The following is a 6000-nucleotide window of genomic DNA, read 5'->3' as shown; positions in this document are numbered from 1 at the left end:
ATTTTGGTGAGTAGTGAAGGGAATCCGGGCTGAGGAGAGAGGTCTCCATGCTACCACAGGGAACAGGTGTGGATACCAGTGTGGACTGGAGCAGGAAGAAAACGGGCTCCACGAGGGAGCCCTCCAAGAAAATAAAAAGTGAGCCTAGTAGGTTCCTGGAGCACTTCAAGTTTTGACAGGAAATTTACATTTCTTGCAGAGAGCTTAGGGGATGGATTAGTGATAAGTAGCTAGAAAACAAAGCAGCAGGGAATATGAGAGTTATTAACTCCAACAAAAATTTAAAAATTAAAAAACATATTAGATGGCTCCATTTGGAAAAATACATAGTCCTGTCATGATTGTTAATTTAACTAAATTGTGAGATAATTGTATGGGAGGATGGAGAGGGAGAAGTGACAGGGCTTGGAGGAGAGGAGAGATGGGAGTGAGGGACAGCAAGAAAGCTAAATCCTCGTCTTCCAAGGAGAAAGTCAAAAAATAAAACCTAGGGCTTCCCTGGTGGCGCAGTGGTTGAGAGCCCGCCTGCCAATGCAGGGGACACGGGTTCGTGCCCCGGTCCGGGAAGATCCCACATGCCGCAGAGCGGCTGGGTCCGTGAGCCGTGGCCGCTGGGCCTGCACTTCCGGAGCCTGTGCTCCGCAACCGGAGAGGCCACAACAGTGAGAGGCCCGCGTACCGCAAAATAAATAAATAAGTAAATGAAAAGAAGCTTGTGCGGGCCACATTCAGCACAGTATGTGTAGTATATCCTGTCATTCTTTTAATCCTATGACAAACATTCATGGAGCACCTACCTGCTAAATGCCAGACACTGTTCTGAACACTCAGGATGCACCAGTGAGCAAACTAAAATAGAGCCCAGCCAAGCTCTCTTGGTGATAAATTAGCAAGTGAGATGATGATGAGTTCTCTGGAGAAAAATAAAGCAAAGAAGGGGGCTGGCCATACCAGGGTGTGGGTGTAGGTTTAAGTGTGCTCGTCAGGGAAGGCCTTTCTGATTTTGACAAAATGACCTTTGAGCAGAGACTTTCAGAGATGAGCCCTGTGGCTGTCTGGGAAAACATTTGAGCGGAGGAAACAGCCAGCGCAACGATTCAAGGGGATGCAAGCCTGGTTAAGGTTGCCGGGTAAAGTACAGGATACCCAGTTAAATTTGAATTTCAGATAAAAGAGGAACAATTTTTTAGTACAAGTATGTCCCAAATTGCATTAGGGATATTTGGTGTGGGAAGAGTGTAGTAATCAAGATAGAGAAGGAGATGAGGTCATCAAGACAGTGAGGGTCCAGCTCCTGCAGGACTTCCCGGGACATTGTAAAGTCTTTGGCTTTTTTTTTTTTTTTTCTTTGGCTTTTTACTCTGAGAGAGATGTGGAGCCACTGGAGGATTCTGAGCAAAGAAGAGGCATCATCTGACTTGTTCTAGAAAGATCACTCTGACGAGTGTTAAGATTAGACTGTAGATTGGCCAGTTTGGAAGCGGGGAAGTCAGTCAGCATGCTGCTATAATAATTCAGTCAAGAGATGGTGAGGGCCCAGATCAAGGTGGTAACCATGGAAGTAGTGAAAAGTAGACAGATTCTGGATGTATTTTGAAGGTAGAGCCCATGGGATTTGCTAATAAACTGGACATAGAATATGAAAGAAAGAAAAATCAAAGATGAGGCCAAGGTATCAGCCTGAACCACTGGAAAGATGGAGTTGTTATTCATTGGTTGAGATAGGGAAGGCTGTGGCCATAGGAGGAATAAATTTGGGGCTATTATTGTTGGGTAGGTGGTTGGATATATGGGTCTGAAATTCAAGGGAGAAGATGTGGCTGGCGGTATAAATGCGGGAATCATAGTTCTAATTATCGGAACCATTCCTTTGTCCTCTCCTGAAATGGTTAATTATTACCAAAATAAGGCTGCATAATAAACTAACCCAAAACGTAGTGGCTTAAAACAACTACCATTTGCTTAGCTTAAGCTTTTGTGGATTAGCAATTTAGGCTGAGTTTAGCTGGTCAGTTCTGGTCTTGTTTCATTCTGGCCAGGTTTCCTGGTGCGTCTGCATCAGCGGGGCAGGTCAACTGGCTGTTCTCGGGTGATCTCAGCTGGAATAACTCACCTCTACTCTACTTGGTCTCTCATCTTCCAGCAGCTAGCCCAGGACCATTCTGGTGGAAGCAGTGTCCCCAGAGAGCAGAAATGCTCAAGGTCTCTGGAAGCCTAAACTTAGGACACCGTCACACTGATGCTTCTGCCACATTCTCATGGTCAAAACAAGTCACAAGGCTGCAGGTGGAGGGGCGGGCAATAGACTACATCTCTTTCTTTTAACAAAGAGGTTTTGGTTTGTTTTTTTTTTTTTTTTTTTTTTTTTTTGCAGTACGCGGGCCTCTCACTGTCGTGGCCTCTCCCGTTGCGGAGCACAGGCTCCGGACGCACAGGCCCAGCGGCCATGGCTCACGGGCCCAGTCGCTCTGCGGCATGTGGGATCCTCCCAGACCGGGGCACGAACCCGTGTCTCCTGCATCGGCAGGCGGACTCTCAACCACTGCGCCACCAGGGAAGCCCCTAACAAAGAGGTTTTTAAAAAATATTTATTTATTTATTTTTAATTTTGGCTGCGTCAGGTCTTCATTGTGGCATGCGGGATCCTCATTGCAGTACGCGGGATCGGATCTTTTGTTGTTGTGGCTGTTCGTGGCAGCACATGGGCTTCTCTCTAGTTGTGGCATGGGTTCCAGAGCATGTGGGCTCTGTAGTTGTGGCACGAGGGCTTAGTTGCCCCGAGACAGGTGGGATCTTCTTTCCTCGACCAGGGATCGAACCCGAATCCCCTGCTTTGACAGGTGGGTTCTTTACCACTGGACCACCAGGGAAGACCCTAGACTTCATCTCTTGATGGCAGGAGCTACTGAGTCACATTGTCAAGGGCAGGGGTCCTGATGAGCCATTGGGGCCATCATTCATTCAATTTACCACATGTCCCAAGTCTGAAACATTTTCAACCCAGCCATATTGAAGTCTGGAGTCATCTTTTCTCCCTAAGAAGGACTATAAAATAGATCTGCCTGTGATCGACAGGAAATAAGTGAGACTGGTCCAATTTTTGGCTTCAGTTAGAACTTCGGGGGGAGGGAGGCAGGTTCCAAGAATATCAGAACAGAGTGAAGTGAGAACATCTATTTCAAGGACCCAAGCATGAAGAGGAAGGAAACAATACTCTGTAACCCATCATGAGGGCTGGAGAAGCCATCAACCACAGGCTGAAAGGCCCCACCCGTCACCACGTGCTTTCACGCAGCCCCTTGCCTCTATGAAGGGACATGTGAAAAACTTTCCAGAATGATATCCAGCTTTTTTTTTTTTTTTTTTTTTGCGGTATGTGGGCCTCTCACTGTTGCGGCCTCTCCCGTTGCGGAGCACAGGCTCCGGACGCACAGGCCCAGCGGCCATGGCTCACGGGCCCAGTCGCTCCGCGGCATGTGGGATCTTCCCGGACCGGGGCACGAACCCGTGTCCCCTGCATTGGCAGGCGGATTCTCAACCACTGCGCCACCAGGGAAGCCCTGATATCCAGCTTTGCCACATTAATCATCCCATAAAACCTTGTTAGCAAGTCATGTCAGTGCCTGATAGCCTGGTGGAAGTTAGGAAATTCCTCCTTTTTCCTATCATAAATCCTTCTTTCTGCAGCACTCTAAGCCTGGGTCTTCTTAGATCTCAGATTCTCAGAAGGGAGAGGACAACAGTATTTGTTGCCTTAGATGTCTTTAGTGTTATCCAACTAGGTGTTCATTCGCCGTGTCGACAAAAATTAATCAGTCGATCTAAGAAAGAATTGGAAAATTTTATTCGAGCCAAATTAGAGGATTATAACCCAGAAAGAGATTCTCAGAAAGCCCTGAGAACTGTTCCACCCATCAGAAGTCAAGATGCAGTTTATATAAGCTTTTTGAGAGAGAGGGCTATGCATCAAATGACGTATTATTGACAGCTTGCACAATCTAGATTGACAGTTTGCACAATCTAGATCTAATCGCCATTTTGGTAGGTCATGACCCCCCACCCCCATAAGCTCAAGAAGGAATGTTATCTTTAAGAAGTCGTCGATGCTAGGAGAACATTTTCTTTATGGTTGAGCAGGTATTTCTGCCGATGGGAGAGGTTTGGTCAATGCATAATGCAGATACAGAATGCACAGTAGGGGAAGAGAAGAGGCCAAAGGGCAGAGAAGAATTTTTATGTTTAAATATTTCTCCTCTTGCCACAGAATATGAATTTTATTCCATCAGTCCTTGGACATATATTTTCCATCCTCCTCCCAGTCCGGGCGTCTGCAGGAAGAGCTGTGATCTGGCGTCTCCAGCCCCAGGTGCAACAGCATGTATGGGCCTTTCATGCACCTTTCCAGCACTTCTTCTAGAACCAGGCCAAGAGCAAAGGCACTAGCCTTCAAGACTGGGATCAAGTTTGCTTTTTTTTTTTTTGGCTGCACTGCCCAGCACTTGTGGTCTTAGTTCCCTGACCAGGGATCGAACCCAGGCCTCCTGCGTTGGAACCGCAAAGTCTTAACCACTGGACCACCAGGGAAGTCCCAGGCTTACCCGTTTTAAAGTGACATCTAACTACTTGTTAACCCTGCGTGAGAATCTCGGAGTGGCTCAGACAAGTTTTAATAAAGAAGCAAAGGCTCTAAAGGCTCAGGAAGTATAAATGTATAGAAGATGGAAAGGAGCTAATCATCTCATTTTGGATGATGGCTCTGTGGCCTTGAGGGTCTAGGCCAGCACCAGAGCCAGGACTCATGGCTCGCCATCCAGGGTTTACTCCACAGACCTGTGTTGTCGGCCATCTCCCAAACCACTAAATGTGTGTGGCAAGGAGATTTTGAGTGAAAATAGGGATTGAGGGCATGACCAGGCAGCATGCATATGAGCTAAAACAATTCTTGAAACATTTTCTCAGGGCTACATAAAAGAGAAGGTGAATGGGCATCCTGCATTTTGCACCTGATTCACAGCAGAGACCAGAATTTAAGAATTTCTTATGGTAAAAAGAGTCCTATGACAAGCCTCCATTTGCTGAACCAGCCAACAAGGTATTAGTCTCCCTTTTCTAGATGAAGATACTAGGGCCTAGAGAAGTTAAGATGTTGCAGTTCTCACAGTTAGTAAGTGGTGGGGCTTTAATTAGAACCCAGATTTCAAAGCGTCACCACCGCATTCATCCTACACACTTTCTTCCAGAATTTGAAGTAATGACTTTTTTCTTCTGTTTGCCAAATGGATGCAAAACGGTATCATCGTTCATTTATTTTAGCAGAGCTAAAATGGAATTTCAAAAAGAGAAAAAAGAATTAGGAAGGAAACCGTCCGTGTACAGCACAAATCAGATGCTGAAACATCTGGTGTGCAAAGTGAGAAAATAGTATCACAATGTCAGTTCCTGCATGTGCAGCCAAAACCCAGCTGCACCCGTGTCTGTGTGGGGCATACCTGGCTTGCAGCGGCAGTCATGAAGAAAGACTTAGGAGTTTCAGCTGGTAGAAAGCTCAAAATGAGTCCCCTGTATGATATTGTTAATGGCACCCGGCTCCAAATGTAAGTATAGGCTTCATTAAAATATTATCACATTAACATAGCATGTGGAAAATGAGGCCAAGCCTCCTGCAGAAATGCAAAGCTCTCAGGACACGTTGGTCAAGAGGGCTGTAGGTTGAGGGCCCTGAGCGTTGGGCAGCAGCATTTGTTGACTTTTGAGACTTCTTTCCACTCTGGTGCTTTGTATTTTGTTCCAGCAAGAGGGTGGGAACTCTGAGCCAGCTGTGTTGGTTGTTTCCCATTTGGTTATCTAATGAAGTCATTTCCTGCCCATAGTTCCTGCTACAAGAGTGATTCCTTAACCCCTAACTGGTGGCAGCATCTCCAGAGGGACTTTTAAAATGTAGACATTCTGATTCAGTAGGTTTGGTATGGGGCTCGGCATTGTAAAAAAACTGAATTCATT

The sequence above is a fragment of the Kogia breviceps genome, chromosome 16 (assembly GCF_026419965.1).
Source record: "Kogia breviceps isolate mKogBre1 chromosome 16, mKogBre1 haplotype 1, whole genome shotgun sequence".
Classification (NCBI taxonomy): Eukaryota; Metazoa; Chordata; class Mammalia; order Artiodactyla; family Physeteridae; genus Kogia; species Kogia breviceps.
This window is presented reverse-complemented; position numbering follows the sequence as displayed.